Source organism: Sorex araneus, chromosome 5 (assembly GCF_027595985.1).
Source record: "Sorex araneus isolate mSorAra2 chromosome 5, mSorAra2.pri, whole genome shotgun sequence".
In the NCBI taxonomy this organism is placed as follows: domain Eukaryota; kingdom Metazoa; phylum Chordata; class Mammalia; order Eulipotyphla; family Soricidae; genus Sorex; species Sorex araneus.
In genome coordinates, this window is record NC_073306.1 from 119,722,722 (window position 1) to 119,747,965 (window position 25,244).

At 57.1% G+C, this 25,244-nt stretch overlaps 1 protein-coding gene across 2 annotated transcripts in view; it reads left to right on the forward strand.

The window, feature by feature from the left end:
* The window catches only part of EPB41L1 (erythrocyte membrane protein band 4.1 like 1), a 119,946-nt gene that overhangs the window by 21,438 nt on the left and 73,264 nt on the right, over window positions 1–25,244 (forward strand). The window lies entirely within an intron of this gene.

Genomic DNA, 25,244 nt, shown 5'->3' on the forward strand with positions numbered 1-25,244 from the left:
CCAGGCTGGACCAGGGAGGAGCCTGGGATGCCAAGGCCCTGCGCTCACTGTGGTTCGGGGGGTGGGCACTGGATGGAGGGCATTTTCTCTACCCTCGGGCCCGCGATACTGGCTTAGCTTTGGTCTCCAAGGTCACTTGGGCCTGAGGTGGTCTGGGGAGGCCGTGGGGCTGCAAAAACCTGCCTTGAGTCAAAGCTGGTGTCTTCTGGGTGGGTTGGGCAAAGAGCCAGCCCTGGATACAGGGACCAGGGCAAGCCAGCACCCAGGAGGGTCTCCTCCTCAAGCCGCCTCTCCACGCATCTGCATCCTTGACCATCCTTACCCGTTTTGGGCCTCGGCCCCCTGCTCCCCTACCGCCTCCCCTCCCGTTCTCCACAGTTCCTTGTCTTTCTGCCAGTCGGTGGTCCTTGAGCTGGGACACGTGGGGCTGAGATTTGCTAGGGATTCAGTTGTCCCCTGGGCCCCCCAGAGACAGCCAGGCCAGCCCTGACCAGCCCGAAGGGCCTGTGTGCAGCCGGGTACCGTGGTCGGGGCACAGGCTCCTCGCTGCAGGGTCACAGCAGGCTGTGGCCGATGGTGAGTCGCACTCCGGAGGCCACACACTCCCCCCAGCAGTGGGAACAAGGTACGAAGAGCCAGAACCCCCAAACACAGACAGACTTGGGTGCCCTGTCTGCTTCCGTTTACTCTAAGGTGGGCATAGACCACCTCCCCCACCCCCCAGCTCTGTCTCTCTGTGTCCCTACTGCAGAGGTTCGAGTACAAGGGTCGAGACTATGCAACACCCTGCAGACGTGTGCCTGCCACACTGCAGAGAGTCCCTGAGCCCGCAAATGTGCTGTGCATGGCTTGTGGCCACCGAGGGGACAGTCGGACATTTTAGAAGCTGGGGTTGGTTTAGAAGTTGGGGTTGGTTCTCTCCTGTCTCACTTACTCTCACCACCATGGCGGTGCTTTCCCTGCTGGCACCAGGCCTGAAGGCGTCAGTGCTTGGGCCGGAGGTGCGTCGGGGAGGGGGGTGCCACCAGGCTGCTGGTGCAGCTACAGGGGTGGAACTCGGGGCCTCGTATGCACAGTGCTCAGCCCTGGCTCCGCCCTGCTCTCAGCTCAGGTCTCTGCCTTTTGAAGCTCTTCTCCTGCCCAGAGGCACCCCGGGATCCACTGCTGGGACTGGTGGTGTGTGAGTATGGGTGGGGGGCTGTCGGCACTGGCCCCAGGGGTAGGGTATGCTCCCTGAAATTCAGGCTGCGTATTTGAAGAGTGTTCCGGAGCAGAGAGTGACTTTTGGCGGCCTTGAGGCCCATCCGTCGGGGTGCTGGGGCAGCCCATCTCTCTCTCTCTCTCTTTGGTGAGGGATTTTTGGAGCTCAGGGCCAGGTACAGCCTGGCTGGATCTTGAGTCTCTCTCTCTCTCTCTTTTTTTTTTTTGGTTTTTGGGTCACACCCGGCGATGCACAGGGGTTACTCCTGGCTCATGCACTCAGGAATTACTCCTGGCAGTGCTCAGGGGACCATATGGGATGCTGGGATTCGAACCTGGGTCTGCTGCGTTCAAGGCAAGCGCCCTACCCGCTGTGCTATCGCTCCAGCCCCCATGGATCTTGAGTCTCTTCCATCTCCTGCCCCCACCTCCACCCTCGTGCTGGACCTGGAAGCGGGCTCAGCCCCCGCTGGGCTCCTCCCAAAGTTGGTTGTGTTGGCTGTTTGTTAGACCCAGTACCTCGGTGCTGGTGCAGGGCCTCAAATCAGGGATGGAGGGCTGTCAGGTGAAGCTTGCGCCCTCCTCGTGAGCTGCCTCTCCAGCCCTGACCCGGTTTCACCGAGTTCCTGCCATGTGCCAGCCACTGTCCCATGGGGGGGTACGAGGGCAGCCCAGCGTCCCAACGTAGTTGGTTCTGGGCGGTGGAACTTGGTGCTGATCCCTGGTGGTTCCTGAGCATCCGGGCTGGTGTCTTCCCCCTCTTGGTGGGGAGCATGGTGTCCCCTGGGCTCTGCCGGCCCCGCCTCTGCCAGGCCTCAGTGAGTGCCGTTAAGTGGAGATGCTGGTGTCTGTTGGCCCAGTGTCCGTGCTCCTAGGATCCCGGGCCTGTGCCAGGTCTCTGCCTGCCCCGCACCGGAACTTGGGTGCCTGCCGGAGGGCTGCCAGACGCTGGGCCCTGGGCCCTGGAGGAAGTAGCTGCAGAGAAAGCCCCTCGGCCTGTTCACCTTTGTGCCCTCCCGCTCAGACTCTCGTTCCGGCTGCACGGTCCCTGCCGAGGAAGTCAGTCCTGTCCAGTGATACCTCCACAGGCCGGGGACCCTGAGACTCTCCTTTATAGGGGACCCGGGGGCCGGGGGTGGGAGCACCAGTGCAGGGCCCCCTGGATCGATGAAGCTGACTGTCCCCCCACAGGAAGGGGGTACCGGTGAGAGCACAGCAGGTTCCCACGAGTCCTCAAGTGTTGCCTGCCAGAGCTTCTGGGGAAGGCGGGTCTTCTGCCTCTATCCCACTGCTGTATGCATCAGGGTGGGCGGGGCAGGTGCCCACCACATCCTGGACTTGGTCCCTGGCATGGAGTGAGTAATGGTGGGTACCGGGCAAGGCTGAGGGCGCCAGACTTCATCTTGGTGGTTCGGAGCAGAGAAGCATGTGTCATTTTTGTACCCTCTTGCTGCCTCCTGCCTGGTGTCTCGGCCCAGTGCCAGGGTCCCTTGCCCAGTGGGAGAAGCCCAGGGCACACCTGGTGGCTGCTGAGCTGCTAGCTGGCTGCGACGCTATTGGGCTACGCACGCCCGCCCGCAGGGTGCCCCCTCCTGCCCGCCCTGCCTCCCAGCTCTGTGTTGCCACTTCCTCCCACCTCCACTTCTCTGTCACACAGCAGAGCTCAGAGGCTCCAGGGCGCTGCCACTAGCTCTGGCACAGGGGACTGGTTTGGCAGGTTTGGCCACACCCAGGAGCAGCGGGAGGGCTGGAGCCCGGACAGGGCTGGCCTGAGGTGGCAGTGTGCCTTGTCCCTGCCCTCTCCAGCTCTCCCCAGGGAGGCTCCCAGGGCTGCAGAAATGGCTGGCATGCCTCACTCGGAGCAGCAGTCAAGCTCTAGGAGTGGCCCAGTGAGCGGTGATGGCCCCAAACTCAGGCCGTCGAGTGGAGAAAGGGAACAGACGAGGAAGGGAGAGCGAGGAGGGGCCCAGATCTGGCAGCAGGCACTCCTCACCCAGCACAAGACCTTCCCGTGGCCCTCCTTTCCGCTGAGCTGGGTCCAGAGGAGGAGTGAGCTGGGCCCCCCTTCGGAGCACAGTGCAGGAGAGCCCCATCTGGATGAGGCGGGGAGGATACAGTCCACATCCCCATTCCAGCCGATGGCGTGCTGAGATGCCTTTGTCTGCGTTGCCAGGGGAACCAAAGTTTCTGCCTCCCTCCAAGGCTATGATTGGCTCTGGGTGGAGCTGGAGCCTTGGTGAATGAGAGGGTCACCCCTTGGCCCCCTCCACGCCACTCTTTCCATGGAGCAAGAGACCGGAGCGGGCCTGGAGCCCCCTGGGAGTGGTGCTCCACCCTCCAGCTCTTGAGGCGATGCCAGGACCCAGCGCCTCCTTCCTTCATCCCAGGCAGGTCCTTCCTCGGGGACAGAGAGCCTCACTCAGAGTGACAGTGTACAGAGCCACAGGCTCCCTGAGGCCATCCGCCACCCGCCCCTCACCTCCCGGGGCTCTTTCCCTGAGGAGAGTGAAGGCAGTGGGCAAAGTGCTCTGGTCTTTCCTTGACCTCAAGACCCAGGCCCTCACCGCTCTGGCCCCTGGGAGCCCCCTCCGGTCTCCTGACGGTGCTTTCCTGCAGGTGCCTGGAGGCAGGCAGAGCGAGGAGCATGTGGCGGTCAGCCCTCAGTGTGCTGGGCTGGGTCCCCTTCAGCAGTCCCTCCTAGAAGCTTTGAACCCGCAGTCCCTTTATTTATTTATTTATTTATTTATTTATTTATTTATTTATTCTTTTTTGATCCAGCGATGCTCAGGGGTTACTCCTAGCTCTGCACTCAGGAATTACTCCTGATGGTGCTCGGGGGACTATATGTGGTGCTGGGGATTGAACCCAGGTCAGCCGCATGCAAGGCAAACGCCCTACCCGCTGTGCTATTGCTCCACACCCCGCCCCCCCCCTGCAGTCCCTTTAGCCCTTCTACCTGCCCCAGGGTGTGGGTGATAGTCACCCCGTCTCTGCTTGGGGCAGCGTGCAGACCTGGGGGTGGAGGTGGGCAGCTGGGAGAGGCCTAGAGTGCAGCAGTTCTGGGTTCTGGGTTCGTGGCCTGCTGGGTCATGGGCTGGCTGGAGGGTTCTTTTTTTTTTTTTTTTTTTTGCTTTTTGGGTCACACCCAGCGATGCTCAGGGGTTACTCCTGGCTTTGCACTCAGGAATTGTTCCTGGCAGTGCTTGGGGGACCATATGGGATGCCGGGGATCGAACACGGGTCTGCCGTGTGCAAGGCAAACGCCCTACCCGCTGTGCTATCGCTCTGGCCCCTGTCTGGGGGTTCTTGAGGGCCCTCAGCGTTTGTTTCTGTGTCTGTGAGAGTGGCCAGGACACAGCATCAGCTGGTGGCAAATGACGGACGAGGTGGCAAGTATACCACCCGAGAGGCAGAGTCCCCTCTGCCAGCCTCTGCTGTAGAAAGGCACGGAGCCGGGAAAAATCCACATCAAGGGGGCCATGGAGAGCCATGACCTGGGGTCCCACATGCTGGCCTGTCGTGGTGATGCTGGCTCCTGGTAGTGCCCAGAAATGGGGAGGGATCTGAGCCGGGGGAGCTGTGTCAGGGCTAATGTTTGAATAACGCTCTCGAGATCCTCCAGAGACCTCAAATTGAAGGTTTCTCAGTGGTGCTGAAGACGGAGCAGAGTAATGAAGCTGAGCTCACTGGCAGGAAAGGGGGCGGCCTGATTGGCACCGGCCCAGCCACACTCATTACGGCAGGCGGCTGAAGGGCGTGGCCCCTCCGTCCACTGGGCTGCGGCAGTTTCTCTAGAGTGGAAGTGCAGAGGGCCAGGGGGCATCGAGTGACTCAACCCCACTTGTGTGGACGCTGCGGGGAGGTTGGAGGCCACTGGTCTTCGGCACCTGCTGTCACACTAAGCGCAGGGCCCAGCCCCGCTCCTGCCCTGACTTGCATACGTGGCTGAGGGCGCAGGGGGGGCTCAGGACCAGGCAGGATGGGGAAAGTGGGCCAGAGAGCGGAGAGACCCTTCAGCAGTACCTGGCCTGGGGTGAGTGGGGAGGAGGGCACAGACCGGGAGGAGGGGGTGGCCCTGGCCTGCCAGTGTGTCTGCTTGCATCCTGGGGGCCCCCAGCCCCCAAAGAGCCAGTCTCAGAGAGGCTGGGGACAGACCCGACAAGGACGGGGGTGTGGGTGCAAGTGTGGATGCAGCCCTGGTCGAACTGAGAGGGGCGCGGGAAGGGCCCTCTCGTCCCGAGAGTTGAGGAAATCTGGAGCTGCCACACTGTGTGAGAGCTGAGCGCTGTGCCCGGGGGTGGCTGTGGGGGGTCCCGAGGACATGCCATGGTGAGGGCAGCGAGATGCTTCTGTGGGGAGATGGGGATGGTCCCCAGTGTCCCGGGCATCTTGTGAATGCCACAGTGCAGAGAGGCAAGGTGCCTAGGACTCCCCAGTCTGTTGGGTCTCCACCCCCTGTCCCTCCTTCCAGCCCCCCTTCCTCTCTGGCCCGCTCTCATTTGCCTGCCCCCTTCTCTTCCTGTCTCTTGCTGTTGTTCTTCTTTTTCTTTTTTCTTTTGGTTTGAGTTTTTGGACCACAGCTGGCGATGCTCAGGGGTCATTATGATATTCCTGGCTCTGCACTCAGGAATACCTCTTGGTGGTGCTTGGGGAAACACATGGAACGCCGGGATCAAGCCCGGGTCTACTGCATGCAAGGCAAACGCCCTCCCCGCTGTGCCAGAGAAGAAGTTTGGATAAAAGGGTGAGGTGGCCAAAGGAGGCCTGAGCAGGGTCAGGGCTGCTGGCCCTTCGCCCAGGTGCATGACTGTACAGCTCGCCAGACCCAAGTCTGAAATCCAGGCAGGTCAGAGCTGTGTTCTTTAAATTTTTTTTCTTTGCTTTTTGGGTCACACCCAGCGATGCTCAGGGGTTACTCCTGGCTTTGCACTCAGGAATTACTCCTGGCAGTGCTTGGGAGACCATATGGGATGCTGGGATTCAAAACCTGAGTTGGCCATGTGCAAGGCAAACACCCTAACCACTGTGCTATCGCTCCGGCCCCAAAGAGCTGTGTTCTTTAGAGAGGCGCTGGAGAGAGGGGCTGCCCCCAGTCCCTGGCTTGTGGCACCTCATACGCCTCTGCTTCCCCTCCCCCGCTCTCCTCTCTCACTTAACTCGACCTTGGGATGGTGTCCTTGGTTGGCCGGGTCACTTGGACAGTCCAGGCCTATCTCTCCACCTCAATATTCTTTTATGTTTTCAATTAATTGATTTTGTTGGTTTTGGGTCACATCCAGTGGTACTCCTGGCTTTGCGCTCGTGTATTGCTCCTTGCAGGCCTAGAGCGGGGGAAACAATAGGGGGGGTACTGGGAATCGAACTTAAGTCAGCCACATGTAAGACAAGTGCCCGCCCTGCTGTCCAGTCACACCAGCCCCTCCCAGCATTCTTAACTTGGTCGCATGTGCAAGGTCCCTTCTTCCCATTCGGATTCTTGGGATTACGACAGGACCTCTTGCAGTGGGTGTGTGGGTGGTGGTGGGATCGTATCACACTCCCTCTCTGGACTCCCAATCCTGCTGGTTCTACTGGAATTGTCCTGCCAACCTGAGAGACAAAGAGAAAGAGAGAGAGAGAGGAGAGAATGAGAGAGAGCGAAAAGAGAAGGTAGGAGAGAATGAGAGAGGAGAGAATGAGAGAGAAGATAGTAGAGAATGAGAGAAGAAAGGAGAAGAAAGATAGGAGAGGATGATAGAGAAGAAAGATAGGAGAGAGGGACTGGAGCGATAGCACAGTGGATAGGGCGTTTGCCTTGCACGAGGCCAACTCAGGTTCAATTCCCAGCATCCCATATGGTCCCCTGAGCACCACCAGGAGTAATTCCTGAGTGCGGAGCCAGGAGTAACCCCTGTGCATTGCTGGGTGTGACCCAAAAAAGCAAAAGCAAAAAAAAAAGAAAGATAGGAGAGAATGAATGATATAGGAGAGAACAAGAGAGAGAAGAGAGATAGGAGAGAAGGAGGAGAGAGAGAGAGAGAGAGAGAGAGAGAGAGAGAGAGAGAGAGAGAGAGAGAGAGAGAGAGAGAGCACGGGTACCTGAGCTATGAGACTGTGGTGGAGAGGGTCCTCAGAGCGGGTCCGACCAGGCTCTCCTGGGTGCAGGGCCGTGCAGGGGCGGCGGGGCGCCCTGTGGCTGTGGTGTGCAGGTGTTCCCTGCCCCTGTGAGTGTCGCCTCCAGTCTCGGGGTCAGGAGCACGTCCTGCTGGGCATGCACGTATGTCTCAGTGTCTCTGTGGCCATATTCTTGGGAGGGACCGAAAAGTAACTTTTAAAAAGGCCCTTTCTGTTCCTGTTCTAAGCAAAATAATTACACAAGTGACTAATTTCATCCCTAATCCCGTAATTACTTTATTATGTAGCTGGTGAGAGGGCCCTGAGCAGCGCCGGTGGCTCCACATTGGCAGCCGGCCCACTTGGCCTGGTGTGCCAGCGCTGGGCCCCGCCCGGCTCTGGGCCCGGGCCTGCCAGGGTGGTGGGGATGCTCCGGTTCCGTTCTGACTGAGACCAGCTACCTCCCCGCCAATCCCTGCGCAGAAGTCACCGCCTGGAGAGCAAGAGCCCGCACTCCGGGTTTCTTGATTTAGTTCATTTTGTGGGTGGAGTTTGGACCCCACCTGGCTGTGCTCAGGGCTCCCTCCTGGCTCTGCACTTAGGGGCTTGGGGACCATGTGTGGGTATGAGGAATTGAACCTGAGCCGGCTGCTTGCAAGGTAAGTGCCCTGCCTGCTGTACTGTCTCCGGCCCCTGGCGAGCTCTACCTGGGAGATGGAGTCAGGGGGAGTTGAGAGAACCAGAGAGATAGTGTAGTGGTTAAGGCACGTGTCTCGCATGTGGGTGACCCAGCTTCAAGTCTCTGGTACCACATAGAGTTCCCAAAGTGCTGAGGGGTCACTCCTCAGCCAAGAGCCAGAAAATTACCCCTGGGGGCCAGAGTGATAACACAGTGGGTAGGGCGCTTGCTTTGGTTCGATCCCCAGCATCCCCTATGGTTCCCCGAGCCTGCCAGGAGTGACTCCCAAGTGCAGAGCCTGGAGGAACCCCTGAGCGCCAGTGGTTTGGCTCCATAATTTAAAAAGGAAGGAAGGAAGGAAGGAAAGAAGGAAGGAGGAAGGAAGGAAGGAAGGAAGGAAGGAAGGAAGGAAGGAAGGAAGGAAAGAAGGAAGAAGGGAGGGAGGGAGGAAGGAAGGAAGGAAGGAAGGAAAGAAGGAAGAAGGGAAGGAGGGAGGAAGGAAGGAAGGAAGGAAGGAAGGAAGGAAGGGAGGAAGGAAGGAAGGAAGGAAGGAAGGAAGGAAGGAAGGAAGGAAGGAAGGAAGAAGGGAGGGAGGGAGGAAGGAAGGAAGGAAGGAAGGAAGGAAGGAAGGAAGGAAGGAAGGAAGGAAGGAAGAAGGGAGGGAGGGAGGGAGGGAGGGAGGAAGAAAGGAAGGAAGGGAGGAAGGAAGGAAGGAAGGAAGGAAGGAAGGAAGGAAGGAAGGAAGGAAGGAAGGAAGGAAGGAAGGAAGGAAGGAAGGAGGGAGGGAGGGAAGGAGGGAGGGAAGGAAGGAAGGAGGGAGGGAGGGAAGGAGGGAGGGAAGGAGGGAGGGAGGGAGGGAGGGAGGGAGGGAGGGAGAAAACCCTTGAACATGACCAGGTCGTCCCCAAAACCAAAAGAGAAAAAGAAAAGGAGTTGAGAGCCTGAGAGTCGCGGGTTCCAGCCTGGCTGGAGTTCCCCTCTCTGACCCTGAGTGAGTCTTTTCCGTGGCGACAGCTCTGCTGTCTATGGAAGGGGCCCCGGCAGCTCCCACATGCCCTGTTTCCGGGGGGCAGCTGAGGCTCTGCCGTCACCAGGGTTTTTCCTGTTCCACCCGTCAAGGACGCTGTGAGGCGGCCGTGGGGAAGGGGCAGGGCCGGCTTAGCCCCCGTCCTCCGCCACCGCCACCCACGCCCTGGAGGGCTCTCAGCGAGGACCCACTGGGGCAGGGAGTTGACACCCGGTTCTGCCGGTCACCTCATTTTTTACCTTTCCCCTGAGACCAGCCTCCCAGAATTAGGCTAGTAAGGGTGACTCAGCCCTTTCAGAGTTGAATGTGTGAACTCACAGTGAAAAATAAGGGTGGCAGAGGACATCGGAATCCCCCGTGCTCGGGGAGTCCGGCTCCCTGGGTTGGCTTCATGCTTTGTCACTGGCTCCCAGGATGGTGCGGCCTTCACAGGGTCCCCATGGCACACCCATTGGTACCACAAGGGGAGAGGATCAGCCGATTCCCAAAGGTCTTCTGGTGATGCTCTCTCTGCTTCACCTGCTTCCAGAAGGTTCTGTGGGGAAAGGGGTCAGCAGGTAAAGGAGTTGGCAGCCCTCATTTCTCCCCCCAGGCCCTGTTGGGGGGCACAGAGCCTGCTCGGGCTGGCCTGAGTGTGCAGTACACGTAGCCTGCCGCAGGGGGAAGAGCAGAGCAAGAGAGCCATTGCTTGCTACCCCGCAAGCCCGCTGCTCTGCCTGGACTCTGCCTTCTCGGGCATTGGGGCTGGCCTTTTCCTGGCCTCTGCGACTGCCCTGGACTCAGCCCAGGATGACTGGGGTGGGGGGATCTGCAGGGGGGACCCAGGCCTCGACATCCTGGGTCATCATCAAAGCCAGCCTCAGCTCCCCTGCGTTAGCAGGTCCTTGCAGAATTTGCCTGCGGCTCTCCTCAGCCCTAAGGGGCAGCACTGGGCAGTGGAGGAAAGTGTGAGAAGGACTAGGCATTGCTAGGCTGTGATGCCGGGGGACCCAAGGCCCTTGGGATGGCACTTAGGGCTGTGGAGTGATGCTGGGGCTCAAACTGGAGCCTCCCCACCCCAGGCTTCCGAGGCAGGCAGGCTTGTGGCTGCCGAGCCCTCCCCTCACCCCTTCATTGGTGGTTTTGAATCCCCACCCTGTTTCCTTGGGAGGGTTACTTTATCTGTCCAATTTTCCACCCTTCCTGCCTGGAAGACCGTATGGGGGGGATCAGAATGAAGCCCACACTGGCTGCATGCAAGGCAAGGCCCCCACCCCGCTGTATCGTCTCTCCAGTCCCAGCTCGACCTTAGAGTTGATGGAGATGATGATGTGAGCCCGTGGCCAGGGGGCAGTGGGGGGTCCACCGAGTACCTGGTCTACCTTACTCCTATGCCCGAAAGCTCCCTCCCCACCCCGTGGTGCTCCCCACAGGGGACTCGTAGCTCAGGACCTTTGACCGTGCTGCTCTGCAGTCGGAAGTTGCCCCCTCTGCCGGTGACTGTCCTGCCCGTCCTCCTGGGCGTTGTTTGCCCTTCCTGTCTCCCAGAGGATTCTGGGAGGAGAAGAGAGGCGAGGCCAGGCTTTCCCAAGGCCTGTGTGTGGGAGCGCTGGGCACAGCCCCTCAGTGGGAGCAGCCCCTGCCCCGTCCCTGATGCCTCACGCCTCCAGCTCTTCCTCGAGCTAGCTGCTTCTCGTCCTCCTTCATCCGCGGTTTGATTTTCTGACACTTTTTATTTATTTTTATTTTATTTTATTTGCTTTTTGGGTCACACCCGGCGATGCTCAGGGGTTACTCCTGGCTCTGCACTCAGGAATCACTCCTGGTGGTGCTTCGGGGAGCATATGGGATGCTGGGAATCGAACCTGGGTCGGCCGCGTACAAGGCAAATGTCTTACCCGCTGTGCTATCGCTCCAGCCCCTCTGACAGTTTTTAAAGTCGTATTTTCCAAACCATGTTAAAACACACAGAACATTTGCTGTGTAGCCCTTCTGGCGCAGCAGCCTCGAGCCATGCCCCCTCCCGACCCCCCGCAGTCTCTGTCCCGATTGCCGTCTCTTTGCACTTGATGACTGGGTTCCCAGTGTTGGTGGGACCACGTAGCACTGTCCTTGTGTGACGGGCTCACTTCACAGAGCAGGTCTTCAGGGATCATTGATGCTATCACCTGTGTGAGATTTCCTTCCTTTTCAAGGCTGAGTACTAGTCCATGGGATGGATTGACCCCATTTGCATCTCTAGCCACCCCTTGGGGACCGTTGTGTTGTGTCCATTACTGTATCATCATCTTGCACATCAGTGTGCAAAGGTCTCTCCAAGAGCCTGCTGTCAGGGTATGTGTGTGTGTGTGTGTGTGTGTGTGTGTGTGTTAGGTCACACCTGGCAGTGCTCAGGAATCACTCCTGGCTCAATGCTCAGTATTTGGGGGACAATATGTGGTGCTGGGGAGCACACTGGGGCTGGCCATGTATAAGGCAAGGACTCTAACTCCTGTACTATTTCTCTGGCCGCAGCACTTGTTTTTAGTGAAAATAGTTTTATTTAAAGAAATGCTTCAAGAAGTGTGAAGGGGTCGAGAGAGAGAGAGAGAGGTGTGGGGGGTGTTCAAGAGAGAACACGAGCCTCTCGAGAGTGGAAAAAGCCACACCTTTTCCAAAGCCACACTTTGTTGCTTGTTGACTCTGTGCTAGGAGCTCGGGTAAACCCTTGACATAGATTCCCTAGCGCAGAGCCTCTCTCCGGCCTGCTTTGAATGTATAATGATCCCTAATTTACAGCTGAGGCGATAAAGGGCTCAGAGAGGCTACGTTCTTTGCTCAGTATCTCCCAGCCAGTCCATCCAGCCTGGAAGCCGGGACGCTGCCCAAATCCTGCCTGCGAGGCTGCACCGCCTCCCAGTGGCCCCTGCCCGTGCCTGTCCCATCTCCAGCTCCCTCTTGCCCCAGCCTCTGGGCTCTCTCTGGGAGCTTTGAGCCCACAGACGGGACGGCTGAGAGTTTTTTGGTTTTTTTTTTTTTTTTAATGTTTTAAAGATGGAGATCTGCACTTTGCTTCCTGATGCTAGTTCAGGGGTAGCTGCCTACCTCTCAGTGACCCGCAGGTGACTTTTTGGGGCAGGGAGCCTGCCCAAAGGACTCCCACCCCCGAGGGCAGGGACCCTACCCACCTACTCGCCACTCTCCTGGGGGCGCCGTGTGGGAAGGAAGGCACCCAGTCAGACTGGACTCTCTCTCCTAGCGCCCTGATTTCCCAGCAGCCGCCCCGGGTAAACAGTTTATTATTTTATTTTGGTTTGGGGACCACGCCTGGCTGTTGCTCATTCATCACTCCTGGTCTGCCTCAGGGGAACCAGATGTGGTGCCAGGGATCAACCTGGGTCATCTGCGTGGAAGCCAGCGCCTTATTCCTGTTCTCTCTCTCTCCTCCAAAGGGCAGCTTTATGGAAGGATGAAGGAGAGGCTTGCAGGTGGTTTCCGTGTACTGGCCTTTGCTTGCCCTTTAAAATGATCTCAGAATAATATCCTCATGTGGTGATCTTTTTACTATTATTCTGTGTTCAAGCCAGACTTAACAGTTATGTGCGTATCAGCTCTCCTTGGCATTTCATTTTCTTTTTCTTTTTTTTTTTTTTGCGTCACACCTGGCGATGCTCAGGGGTTACTCCTGGCTCGGCCCTCAAGAATCACCCCTGGCAGTGTTCAGAGGACCATATGGGATGCTGGGAATTGAACCTGGGTCAGCCGCGTGCAAGGCAAACACCCTCCCCGCTGTGCTATTGCTCCAGCCCGGCATTTCCTTTTCTTAATTTAAGAAATCATTTTATTTTTTGTTTCAGACCACACCCAGTGGTGTCAGGGCTTACTCCTCCTGGCTCTGCTCACAGGGATCAGTCCTGGCAGGGCTTTGGGGATCATATGGGATGCTGGGGATCAAACCTGGGTCAGCTGCATGCAAGGCAAGTGCCCTACCCACAGTACTATCTCTCTGGCCCCTGAATCTTTTTTTTTTAATTGCAGAACATTTTAAACATGCAGAAGAGTAGAGAGAAGAATCTAATGAACTTCTAAGAACACATCGCTCAGTTTTAACAATTATCAATCTGTATTCATAGCACATCTGGTCAATGACGTGGAAGTTGAAACTCTTTTTTTTTTAAATCATTCACCACAGTAGCTCAGTGCAGCACACATAGTAATTGCTCATTAAATAGAAAGATGCTGGCTGATTACAAATCTTCTTCCCTCCCTGGCTCTGTGATCCCCAGCTGTGTGATGGAGAATGGGGGCAAATGATTTCCGGGAGTGTGGGGCTGTGGTCAGAGTACTCCCTGGCCACCCCTGTACGTGGTGCCCTTCATGACCCAGGTGTCTGCAGGCCCATGAGTCAGTCCCCTTTCTGGGTTCCAGTGCTGCTTCTAGAGTGGTGGGAAGTATTGAGGAGAATTACTGGAGCTGTTTTGTTGCTAGTACTTACATTCTCACAGATTTGGGTATTAATATTCTGGTGGGAAGGGTGCAGGCATTTCCAAAATGTTAAAGTGACTTGGCATTGACTAGAATTCCAGCCGAGGATTCAGCTTCTTTTGTCGCAGTGAGGAGAGCGTCACAAGCTCCAGGAAAGGACAGTGCTGCCAGAGCTGGGGCCCCGTTTGGGAAGCTGGGAGCGGGCTCAGTGTGGGGGCGGTGCAGGCTGATGCTGCCGGGTCCCCGGTGGGTGCTGTCAACACCCGCACTCCCGCCTCCTCCCGGGAGCCTGCCAGCTGCCCCTTCCCTCCAGGAGACTGGCAGAACCGGGGGAGCCCAGAGGTGGTGCTGCTGGGCGTCTTGTTGCTAGGAGACGGGAAAGGCAGCGAGATCAGGTTGCCATTTGGGTGGGAAGGATGGGCTGGGTGGGTGTAGGGCTTGTGTGGGCTTCCGAGTATGTGGAGGGGCGGGGGGCAACTGTCAAGTCAGCTAGGAGGAGGGAACCGTCAACGTAGAGGAGGGTGTTGTAGACCCGGGGGGCTGGGGGTAACCCAGGTGTTCCTTCCCGTTTGTCCCTGGGTGTCACAGTCAGACCTGTGGGGCTGGAGAGAGAGTACAGCGGGAGGGCACTTGCTTTGCACACAGCCGACTGGGGTCGATCCCCGGCATCCCATACAGTCCCCTGAGCACCACCAGGAGTGATTCCCGAATGCAGAGCCCAGACCCTGATCATCACCAGAAGTGACCCCAAAACAAACCAAGCCAGACCTGGACCCAGTTGGATCGTGCATGACCTACAGAGGCCATGCTGCTGACGTTTCGGGGCTTCCGTTTTCTCGTCTGTGTGACTGGGGGGCGAGAATGCCTCCCTCGCTGGGTGCTGGGAATACTGAGATGTGTGTGGCGCAAAGTGCTCTCTGGGGCCAGGGAGTAGTACTGCAGGTAGGACGCTTGCCTTGCACGCGGCTGGCCCGGCAGCCCATATGGTGCTTGAGCCCCACCAGGAGTGACCCCTGAGCACAGAGCCAGGAGTAAGCCCTGAGCAGTGCTGAGTGTGACCCCAAAACAAAAATAAGGGGGAGAAATGAACTGCTCTCTGTGAAGAAAGATAATCCACACAAGTGAAGGTCCACTGCCACGCTTGTCTTTACTCTGATGACTGTCCTGCCCTCACTATTGTCCAGGACAGGGAGCCCCAGAGCTGGGGGCCTTCCTCTGTGCAGGCCTCCATCAGGGGGTGGTGGGGATTAACTGCATGGGGCTTCCCAGTTGATGAAACTCTGGGGGACCACAGAGGCAGGCAGCAAACGTCCAAGTCAGAGAGACTCAATGACCAAGGAACTGAGACTTCAACAGCGTTTTTTTAATGTTGAGGCCAGCTTCTGTGAGTTAAATGAGGGCCCTCTTGGTGCTGTTTGGTTTGGGGGCTACACCCAGTGGTGCCGGTGGGTGGGAGTTGCTACAGGTGCACACTGGGTCATGTGCCAGGGGCCAAATCCAGGGCTCCTGTAGCAAAGCACACACTCCAGTCCTTTGAGTCATTTCCTTGGACCATCTTACTGCTTATCTTTTCTTTTGGGGGTGGGGGGATTGTTGGGTCCACGTCCGTCTATACTCAGCCTTCTTCCTGGATCAGTGCTCAGAGATCACTTCTGGCAGTGCTTAAGTGACCATGTGTGGTGCAAGGAATCAACCCCTGGCCAGCTGCTTGCCAGGCCCAACCCACTGAGCTCTCTCTCTCCCTCTCTCCTCCTCTTTCTCTCTCTCTCTCTCTCTTTCTCTCCTAGTATCATGCTTTTTCTTAAATAATGCGTTTCTCAGGAATAATACATGTTAATACACATATAGAAAATAAATAATTACGGTATGAAGCCTAAATAGACGCAAAAGAAATCATGCCAGTGCTCTAAAATAACCTGTGGGGACATTATTTTTGGTACATTCCTCCCAGTTTACTACTTCCCTGCATGTGTACACACCTAAGTATAGAAATTGGAACCCCCGTGCCACAGCCATCAGTACCCGTTGTTCCCCCCTTCTCTCGCCTTGATTGTTGTTGCAGTGCCAGGGTCACACACTTGGCTGTGGTGTCCTGAGGGCTCCACACTTGTGGCGTGGAGGTCACACACACCAAGAGTGCTTCTGGGTTCACACTCAATGGTGTAGGTCGGTGCCAAGGGTTGGACTCTCGAGGGGCAGGAGCTCCTCCCACTGAGCCGTATCCCAGGGCCCTGAGCCTGCTTTAGGAGTGTCTCTGTTATGTTATGAACAGTGTTACATAGACTCATGTAGATCCATGACATAGTTTTAATTTTATTCATAATTTCAGCACCACACCCATCAGGATCTCCTTCCTCCAAGGACCCCAACACCCCTCCCACTCATCCTTTCCTCCCAACTCACTTGTGTGAACCAGTTCTATCATTATGGTGGTACATCACTCTGTATGTACATCCCCCACCCACTTTTGGAGGGTGGGGGACCTACATCCAATAGTGCTCAGAGCTTATTCCTGGCTCTGTGTTCAGGGATCACTGCTGGTGAACTTGGGGGACCATATGGGGTACCAGGGATTGAATCTGGGTAGCTCGCAGGCAACGCAAGTGCCCGGCCCCCTGTACTATTGCTCTAAACTTTTCTGTGTATCTTTAAGTCCCACAGTGAAGAGAGGTCATCGTGTATCTGTCCCTGTCTTCTGACTGACTTCACTAAGCATGATATCCTCTAGCCCATCCCATGACATATTTTAAAACTGAATGACATTTCAGTATATTTATGTGTATATAGATATATATACATATAACTGAAATGTATGTAAAAGTAAAGCTAATATAAATGTCTGAAAATAGTTGTTGACATTACACAAATATAGATAAATTACATAAATGTAGACAACTATTTTGGACATTTACATTAATTTTAGTTTTCCACTTCACTCTGGGATGTAAGAGTTTTGTGTATGATAGACAAATGTTTTTCTCTTTTTTGTTGATTTTGGGTTTTAGGAGCACACCTGACGATGCTCAGGGTTTCTCCTGCTTCTGCACTCAGGGATCACTCCTGACAGCGTTCAGGGGACCCTGAGGGGTGCTGGGGATTGAATCCAGGTTGGCCATGTGCAAGGCAAGCACTGTACCCACTGTACTATCTTACTGACCCTTGTCTTATTTTTTGGAGTGGGGGTCAGACCCAGCGATATTGGCTCAGTGCTTAGGGATCACTGCTGATAGTGCTCTGGGGACCGTATGTGGTACTGGAGTTTGAATTGGGGTTCATTTTCTGTATTCAAGGTAGGTGTCTTAACCCCTCTATTATCTCTCTGGCCAGGCACATGTTCCTTTTGCAGGGGGTGAAGGGCTCCTAAGTAGTACTGGGGAGGTCTGGGTGCCGCTCTCAGAGATAATGCACTCACCTGGCCCGACGGTGCAGTGGTTTGGGTAAGGCAGTGCTCAGGCCCAGCCACATGGAGTCATAGCAGGGCCCTCCCCGTGCCGCTTCCTGGGTGAAGTGGTGCCAGGGATTGAATTGGGAGCCTTGCACTTGTCAGAACTAACCCCTGGGCTCTCCCCCTGGCCTTGCAATGAACATTCTTAGAGTTTCATCTTTGTGTCTGTCCCCACCATGAGTTCCTGGAAAAGTGATTTCTGGACAGGTGTGCGCACATACTTTCTCAGAGCGCTCTCCAGAGGGGGAACGGGTGGATGACTTGGGACCTTCAAAACCAGGTATCAGGAGTTGGGGGTGGGAGACCCACTCAGCTGGCACCAAGAACCACTCACTCTATGGGGTCTTTTACAGGGGGGCCTCTGGGCAGCCTGCTGGAGGGGCTCCTAGTTTGGGCCTGGCCATCCTTTTCAGGGGAGGCTGGGCAGAGCAATGGGGCCAGGACCCCTGCACTGGGCTCTGTGTGAATCCGGGCTCAGCCAGGTGTGGCCAGCACGGTCGCTGATCCCGGACATTCATTCCTGAGCCGCCTCAGGCTCCCTCCATGCCGACAGGCACATTCACAGAGAAGGGAGTGATTCATCCGAGCCAGTGGTGGTGGCAGCCCTGACAGAGTGGAACTGCACTCACCCGTCCTGTCACTGGGCCTCTAAAAATAACTCTCGCCTGTTCTGAGTGACTGCTCTGCTGAGTGTCTGGAGGTGCAGCCCTGAGGTGGCGCGGGAGGGTAGGCGTGTGTGTGTGTGTGTGTGTGTCTATGCGTGTGTGTGTGTCTATGCGTGTGTGTGTGTGTCTATGTGTGTGTGTTTCTATGTGTGTGTGTGTGTCTATGTGTGTGTGTGTGTCTATGTGTGTGTGTGTGTCTATGTGTGTGTGTATTGGGGTGGGGATGTAGGTGGGGATGTATTGGGGTGGCAGGTGGTATTTAGGTACCTCTTATTGACTGGTGTCTGATTCAGGAATTTGGGGTGCAGGAAGGAGAGGCAGGCCACGCTGGGTACTGTCTATGGGAAGACATAGCTTATGTGGACCCGGAGTCTTTCAGGCCCATGTGCTGGCTTTCTGCAGAGCGGGGACGGGAGGGGGGTGGGGGGACGAGCAGAGGCAGTCTGGCAGGGGTTGGGGCAGGCTCGGGAGGGGTCGGTGCTTCACTGATCAACAGCTGAACACAATGGAGGTTCATTGCCAAGCTTCACCTTTCGGGAGCCAGTTTCAACATGGGGGTTCCATAAATCATATAAAAATTCATCTGACTTCTTCTCTGCGATGATAAGACTGTCCAGCCCAAGGTTTCTTAACAAGTGTCCACAGACCCAGGGGTGTTCACAGCACGGGCTTAATGAGGTTTCTTGAAGCCTGAAATTATAATAAGGTGTGTGTGTGTGTGTGTGTGTGTGTGCGCGCGCGCGCGTGCCCACGTGTATTTTTCTGGGGAGAAGTTCTGCACTTTTCATTGCATTTTCTAAGGGAGCTATAACCCATAAAAGGTTAAGAACCACACTATTCAACGCCCTCTCACTGTAGGTGAGAACACTGAATGTCAGGGAGGAAAGGGAGTGCCTGAGAGCTCATAGCCAAGATCAGAATTCAGACTCCTCTGCCCGCCAGGCCAGCCCCCTCCCCTGGCTGGGCCCCTTGAGTTCAGGTCCAGCAGCCCGCAGCAGGCCAGAGCACACGCACCATTTCAGGAGCCGTTTCCCGTCTCCTCCCCCACCCCCCGCTGGCATGGCTCTGGCAGAGCAGGGTTGAGGCTTCCACGGCAGTGGGGGAGCTTGGTGTGCCCCTCCCGACACTCCTCTTCCTTGGCAGTCTTTGGAGGGAAGATTCTGGGGGCCTCCGGTGGCTTCGCCCGCCCCCGCCCCCCTCTGGGTATCTTAGCACTAGACATGCGCCTCACCTCTTCCACCTTGCCATGCTCCCTGGGCAGACTGGCTCCTGCCATCCGGGAGAGGAACTGTCACTCTGGGCCTGGAGGAAAGGAAGCGGCCTGAGTGCTGGGGTGGACGTGGTCCTGGAATCACGGTGGCCAGGCAGGAGGTGAGAGCCAGCGAGGGAGGCAGATGTTTAGCCGTTGGGCGTGGGCGGAATTCAGCTTTGGGCCGCCGGAGGTTAGCGCTGTGGCAATGAAGTGGCTCCTGAGGCTGAGGAAGGATGAGTAACCCCCATTGAGCGCTTCCTGCATGCCAGGCTCTCTTCTGAGAGGCGTCATGAATTGGCCTCTTTAATCCTTCCACGGACGCCGAGGCTGGTGGGAAGGAAACCAAGGCACAAAACGATTAAGCGCCGCCAGCAGAAGGCCAAGGCAGGACACAGAAGCCAGGCGGTGCTCCTGGAGCTGGTGGACTCCTCGCCGTGGCTCGTCTGACTCAGCCTGGACTGGGGGTGCCTGGTGAATGGCACCCCGGGGGTTCCCCAGGGGCCCTGCTGTTTCAGGGAGCACACCTGAGAAGCAGGAGTCTGTGCCCCGCTGCTTACTGGAGGGGAGAGAGTGCAGTGGGGGTCCCCTGGGTTGCGGTTCCCCCACCCCAGCCCTGGGCCCAGGCCTCACCCACCCTCCTCCATCTCTCCTCCACTCGGGATGAGGGCGTCTTCCTGCAGTCTGGCTCGGGCCCACTCTGATGGCCGTGTCCTACATCCACACCTGCCTGAGTGGAGACCACCAGCCATGTGTAGTCATGACTTGTATCTTTTATTCTACTCCTGTTAACTTAGTCTCAATAATCCCATGTGGCCAGGCCGAGCAGGAGCACTCAGGATGCCTGGTGAGGCTCCATTGGCACCAGGCACCTTTGCAGCCCCAGCCTCCATCCTTGGCACCCTTGCACCGCCAGCCTCCAGAGGGGGTGACTATGGGCTGTTGGACACTTGCCTTCCAGTACTGGTCCCTCGAGGGTCCCCGAGAGCTCACTAAATCTCGGTGACCTTTAGCTGGGAGAGCGCTGGGGCCTCAACGCAGATGGATAACGTGCCCTTCCTGTGCCCAGGCCGCTCCAGGCGCTTGGGGGCAGAGCTGACTTGTGCCCAGAGGAACGTGGACGCCAATGGTTATTTTGGACCAGACAATAAAAGCCGCAGAGTTGGCGAGGGGCACTGGGCAGGAGGTGCCGAGGCAGAAGGTTGTGTTTGCACACACAGGCGGCTGCTCTGTCCAGCCCGGCCTGGCGCAGGGTGGCAGGTCCAGGCGGACAGCACCGCCTGGCTGCACCGAGGTAGGGATTAACCAGAAAGACTTCGACTGCTCAGGCCGTCTGGTCCCTGCAGATGGGGGCAGCGTGGGGGCTGGGGGTTGGGGAGTTGAGGTCAGTGTGGCCAAGACCACAGGCAGCACCAGCTTCCAAAAGGGCAGTATTGGCTGGTCGGTACTTGGGTAGGGAATTTGTGAGAACCTGAATAAATTGGTGGGGTCCAAGCAGTGGACAGAAGGTAAAATCTTGCTGGAACCTGGCCTTGGGTGTCTGGAGTTTTCAGAACAGTCCCTGTTAAAGTGGAAAGAGAATTGGCAAGAAAAAAAAAATGAAGCCTTGTAGCTTTAACCTCTAATACTAAGAGTGCTTTATGTCCCTAGATCTCTGGCATATATTCGCCTCTGGGCCAAAACTATTTTAAAAAAATAAAACTTAGGGCTGGAGCAAGAGCACAGCGGGTAGGGCGTTTGCCTTGCACACAGCCGACCCGGGTTCAATTCCTCCACCCCTCTCAGAGAGCCTGGCAAGCTACCGAGAGGTTATCCGGCCCGCACAGCAGAACCTGGCAAGCTCCCCGTGGCGTATTTGATATGCCAAACAAAGTAACAACAAGGCTCACAATGAAACATTACTGGTGCCTGCTCGAGCAAATCGATGAGCAACAGGATGACAGTGACAGTGACAGTGAAAGCTTAGGACTGAGGCGATGGGTCAAGGGCTGTAGAGTAGGCTCCCCATGCAGGAGCCCCGGGTTTCATCCCCTGTACCACACGATGCCTGCTTGGAGTGAACCCTGAGCACTGTGCTAGGAGTAGCCCAGAGCACTGCTGGGTGTGGCCCAAATACCCCCCCCCAAAAAAGTGCCACCTAAGTGGGGTTGGGCTTGGCAGAGCTCAGCCTCAGGAGGGTCCTGATGTCCTGGTGAGCCCCGTGCTCCCCTCTGCTCCTCAATTTCTGGCGCTGGGAATACAGACGACCCCAGGGAAACACACGGTCACCTCTGAGCAGCTGGGCACTGCCTGGGGCAGGAGGAGGGAGAGGCCAGGAGGAAGGATTCAGGAAGAGCTTCCTGGAGGGATGACCCTGGGAAAGGGAAGAGCGGCTCCCGGGAGAGGAGAGCACTCGTGGGAAGGCAGCGCTCGGGCCAGCCGGAGCCAACTGAGCAGGCTGAGAAGCAGGTGAGAGCAGGCGGTCAGGCAAGGCGCTGGTGCACCTCCTCGGGGCGTGGGGTGCCACTGAGGTCACAGGAGGGACTGACCCCTGGCCCATGGCTTGGTGGAGACCAGTGGGGACACTGCTGTCTAGACCTTCATTGTTTCTGGCCAGAAAAGGCAGCTAAAGGCCACTGTAGTGAGCTGCCAGGTCTTTGGGACCCCCAGACCAGTGTGCGTGTGTGTGGGGGGGAGCGGGCTGGCTATGGGTACAGAAAGGTAGGGGGGAGGGAAAAGAAGGGAGAGCCAGGAAAACAAGGTCCCCGCCTTTGAAAAACTAAATTCATTTTGGAGAAGCCTTAAGGCCACGGAGCCCCCAGCCGAGACACAGAGACAGGAGGTGTGTTTTCCTGTGGGTGGGGGAAGAGGCAGGGAGGGGGAACTTCCAGGAGGAGAGGCTGTGGGGAGACAGCAGACACCCCAGGAGCACGCTGAACCCTTCCTGGGCACTCCTTCCCCCCAGAGCTCGAAGAGGGGAGGCTGAGATAATTCCCATTTTACCGTGAACTCGGGCACAAAGACGGGTGGGCCCCGGCCAGGCAGCTGTAGGCTATTGGTCAGTGCTGCCAGGCCTGCCATCAGCCCCCTCTCTGGAGAGACGCCCCCTGCTCTTCAGCCACCCCCGCCCGACCTGGGAAGGCTCTGTGTGCTGTGTGAGCAACGTGGCACCGTGTCGCCCCTCCGTCCACACTTGAGCACGAACCACGGCCGGAGTGGGGCGTTCCCACGGTCTCTGCTGCTGGGAGGTTCCGGGGAGGGCGGGCTCCCTGGGGACTGCTGTGCTTCAGGACGGTTCTTGGGGGGTTGGGGATGAGGGTAGGGCAGCCGCCAGGTGGACACTGCTGTCCACCCACTTTTCCAGCGCCCAGACACAGCCGCCTACGTGTCTTCCAGAGAGCTCCAGCACGAGTGCAAGTCACTCCCGGCTGGTTTTCCCAGGCCTGTGGGACACATTGCTCTTCAGAGTTTGGCTCCGGCCGCTTCCTCCGGAGGCTGGCCCCGCTCTCAGCCCACCCAGGCCCCAAGTCCTCCGGGGCTACAGCCAGATGCCCCACAGCTCTCGTGCCCTGGAATACCCTTTTCCCCGTGACCTGGCCATTCCACCCAGCTCAGTCCAGGCACCACTCCTCCTCCTCCAGGAAGCCCCTTCTTCTCCTTTTTTAAAGTAGAAGTACTGCTATTTATTCAGCCATTGATTAAGCTGATTGAATTGAGCATGAACTCCACATTACATTTTTTTTCTTTTCAGGAAGCCCTTTCTGAGCCTCGAGCGTTGCACCCTTGATAAACTGGCCCCGTAGAAATGCTGACCCATAGCAATATCACAGGAGCCACACCCATAACAGAAAAGCTTTTCTATTTTTCAAATAAACCCAGAGAAACATAAGCTAATGCTAATGATTTTAGTCAACTCAGTACATGTCAACCATTATCATTTCCAGGGCCACGGAGGTAATCTTAAGGGCAGCAGGGCCTGATTAGCAAGCAAGGCGCCCCAGGTCTGATCCCTGGTACCATCTGGCTAGGAGAACAGCCTTCTGCCTCCTTGGTAGAACAGGCAAGGCATGACGGGCCCTGCTCCTGAGCACTGCTCGATGTAGCTCTGGCTACTCCCAGCACCACTGGGGAAGTCTAAAACAACAAAACAAAACAAAAAGTCATAAAGTCATTTCAATGCAAAAATGATTAATGTGATATATTACATTCTTTTAAAAAAATGTTTAAACTATGTGAATGTTACCCACCGGCGCATCTTACAAGGCACGGGCTGTTTCAGATGCTGTTTCAGGAGGGCAGGAGAGGCCGTGCGGGCTTGGCATCAGCGGGCCTCGTAGTCACACTCATTAGCTGGGCGAGCGTGGAGGCCCGCTTGCCTCCGAGGCTGCCGCTTCAGAAGGAAAGGAGTTCATCATTTTGATTTATTGTTGTTTTGGTATTTGGACCACACCCTGCGATGCTCAGGGCTTGCCTTTCACCGGGCCCAGGGCCTGGCTCAGTGGGAGCGTCAGAGCGGACTTGACGGCAGCCTGAATCCTCGCCGCCCCCTCCTGCCCACCCCTCCTGCCCACCTCCTGTCCAGGGTTCCCTGATGGCTGGGGGTCGCAGGAGCGGGGAATACTTGGGCAGCCGAGCAGCCAGCGCCCTGACTCCAGGAATGACATGTCACTGCTCTCCTGGGGGCCTCGATCTTTTCTTTCAGAAGCAACACGAGTGGTTCAGGGATATAGCTCAGTAGCGGTCTTGCATGTGAGGGGACCTGGGTTGCAGCCCCTGCACGGAAAAAGAAGGGAATGGGGCCATTCCTACTAGGAGTGTCTCGCCTCTGCCCCATGAATGGCCTGTGGGACCTGAGCGGCCTCCGCTGGCCCCCTGCCAAGGAGCCAGTCTTGTCCACCCATCCCCTGCCTTTTCTGAATCCTGAAGCTTTGTCCCTGCATTCCCTCCAGTTAAACTTTTGGAGGAGAACAGCCTTCTGCCTCCTTGGTAGAGCAGACAAGGCATGACGGACCCTGCTCCTTCTCCTCAGCCAGTACTTGCTGGTCTCCTAGCCCTGAGACCCCAGTGCCCCATGTAAGGGGTGGGCATCACTTCCATTTCACAGGGAAAAAGACTGAGGCCCAGAGAGGGCAAATCAGGACTCGGAGCGGATGGAACCCGAGGGCCCCCTCTGCAGCCTGGCTCCTCCTCTGCTGCCCAGGGCTCCTGGCTTTTCTCTGTGGGGGTGTCATGAGGTGAGGCCCCACATTCATCCTTACCTTAGGCCTCTCTTTCCCTGATTGCAGAATGCAGGCAGCTAAGTGACCAGCGTGGTGATTTCCGCTGATGCCATTGGGGGCTGTGTGTTCAGAGACAACCCCTCCCCACACTCCACTTCATCCCCCCCACCCCACCCCTGCCACATTTCTGGATCAGGTTATTTGGGGTCCAGAGAAGCTGTGATCGTGACTGATGGATACTTAGGGCCTAGCCTGATGCTCATCAGATGTGTGTGTGTTTGGGGTCGGGGGGAGTAGCAAAGTGGAAAGTGCTCACAGGACTGTTAGCCATCGAGGTTAGGGGACACTCTGCCACCCTCCCACGCCTCATTCCAACAGCAGAGGGAGAGGCGGGGGGGGGGGGAGGACGAGAGAGAAGTGATGATAAGTGCAGAAGCCACCATTTCCCCGGCGGGGGTGGGGGTAGGGGGTCCCACTGACCCAAAGCGAATTGGGCCTTTCAGGTGTGTAGAGTGATGTCTGGGAGCGGCCCGCCTGGGTCTTTGGAACGGGGCCTGCCGCCTCTGGGAAAGAGGCTCCCCATCGCCTCGGAGGGTGGGAAAGTGGGCCTGTCCCAGGGGAGGAGGGGGCGGGCTGCTGCCTGGGAAGACAGGAAGGGAGGGGACAAGGGCTGGGCTCCGTCCTGCCCGCCACCCCCTGCTTCCTGGGAGCCCACCATGGACAAGGCCCGGAGCACAGGAGGCTGGGTCCATGGGCAGTAAACTTCCTGGCAGAGAGGCGGCCAGACTCGCTCAGTGGAGGTGTGTGGGAGCACACAGCTCGTTCCTCCTGACTCTTCGGGTTGGGGACGCTTTCCTCCGTTGTCTGAATACGTGGAACCCCGCACCCTCCCCTCGCTGGGGAAAAGACATGCCCAGGGCCTGTTCTTGAGGCCCCTGGGAGTTCCAGGGAACAACTGAGTTTGGGAGGCTGGGGGACCAAAGGTTCAAAGGCAGAGGAGGAAATCCATGCTGGAGACAGCTGGCCACAGAACTCAGGGCCTTCTGGGAACTGGCCCCGGCCTGGTCTGTCCAGCCGCTCTGGGGAGGGTGGATCTTTGACCACAGTAGAGTCGAAGCCCAGCGGGTGGCAGCAAGCGGGAAGGGGCTGGCAGCCGGGTTTGGCACCCTGGGGGAGGATGAGTTCCTGTCTTGGAGAAGAGAAGGCTGTGTTTGGGGGCTGGGACAAGGGACGGACTCGGAGACT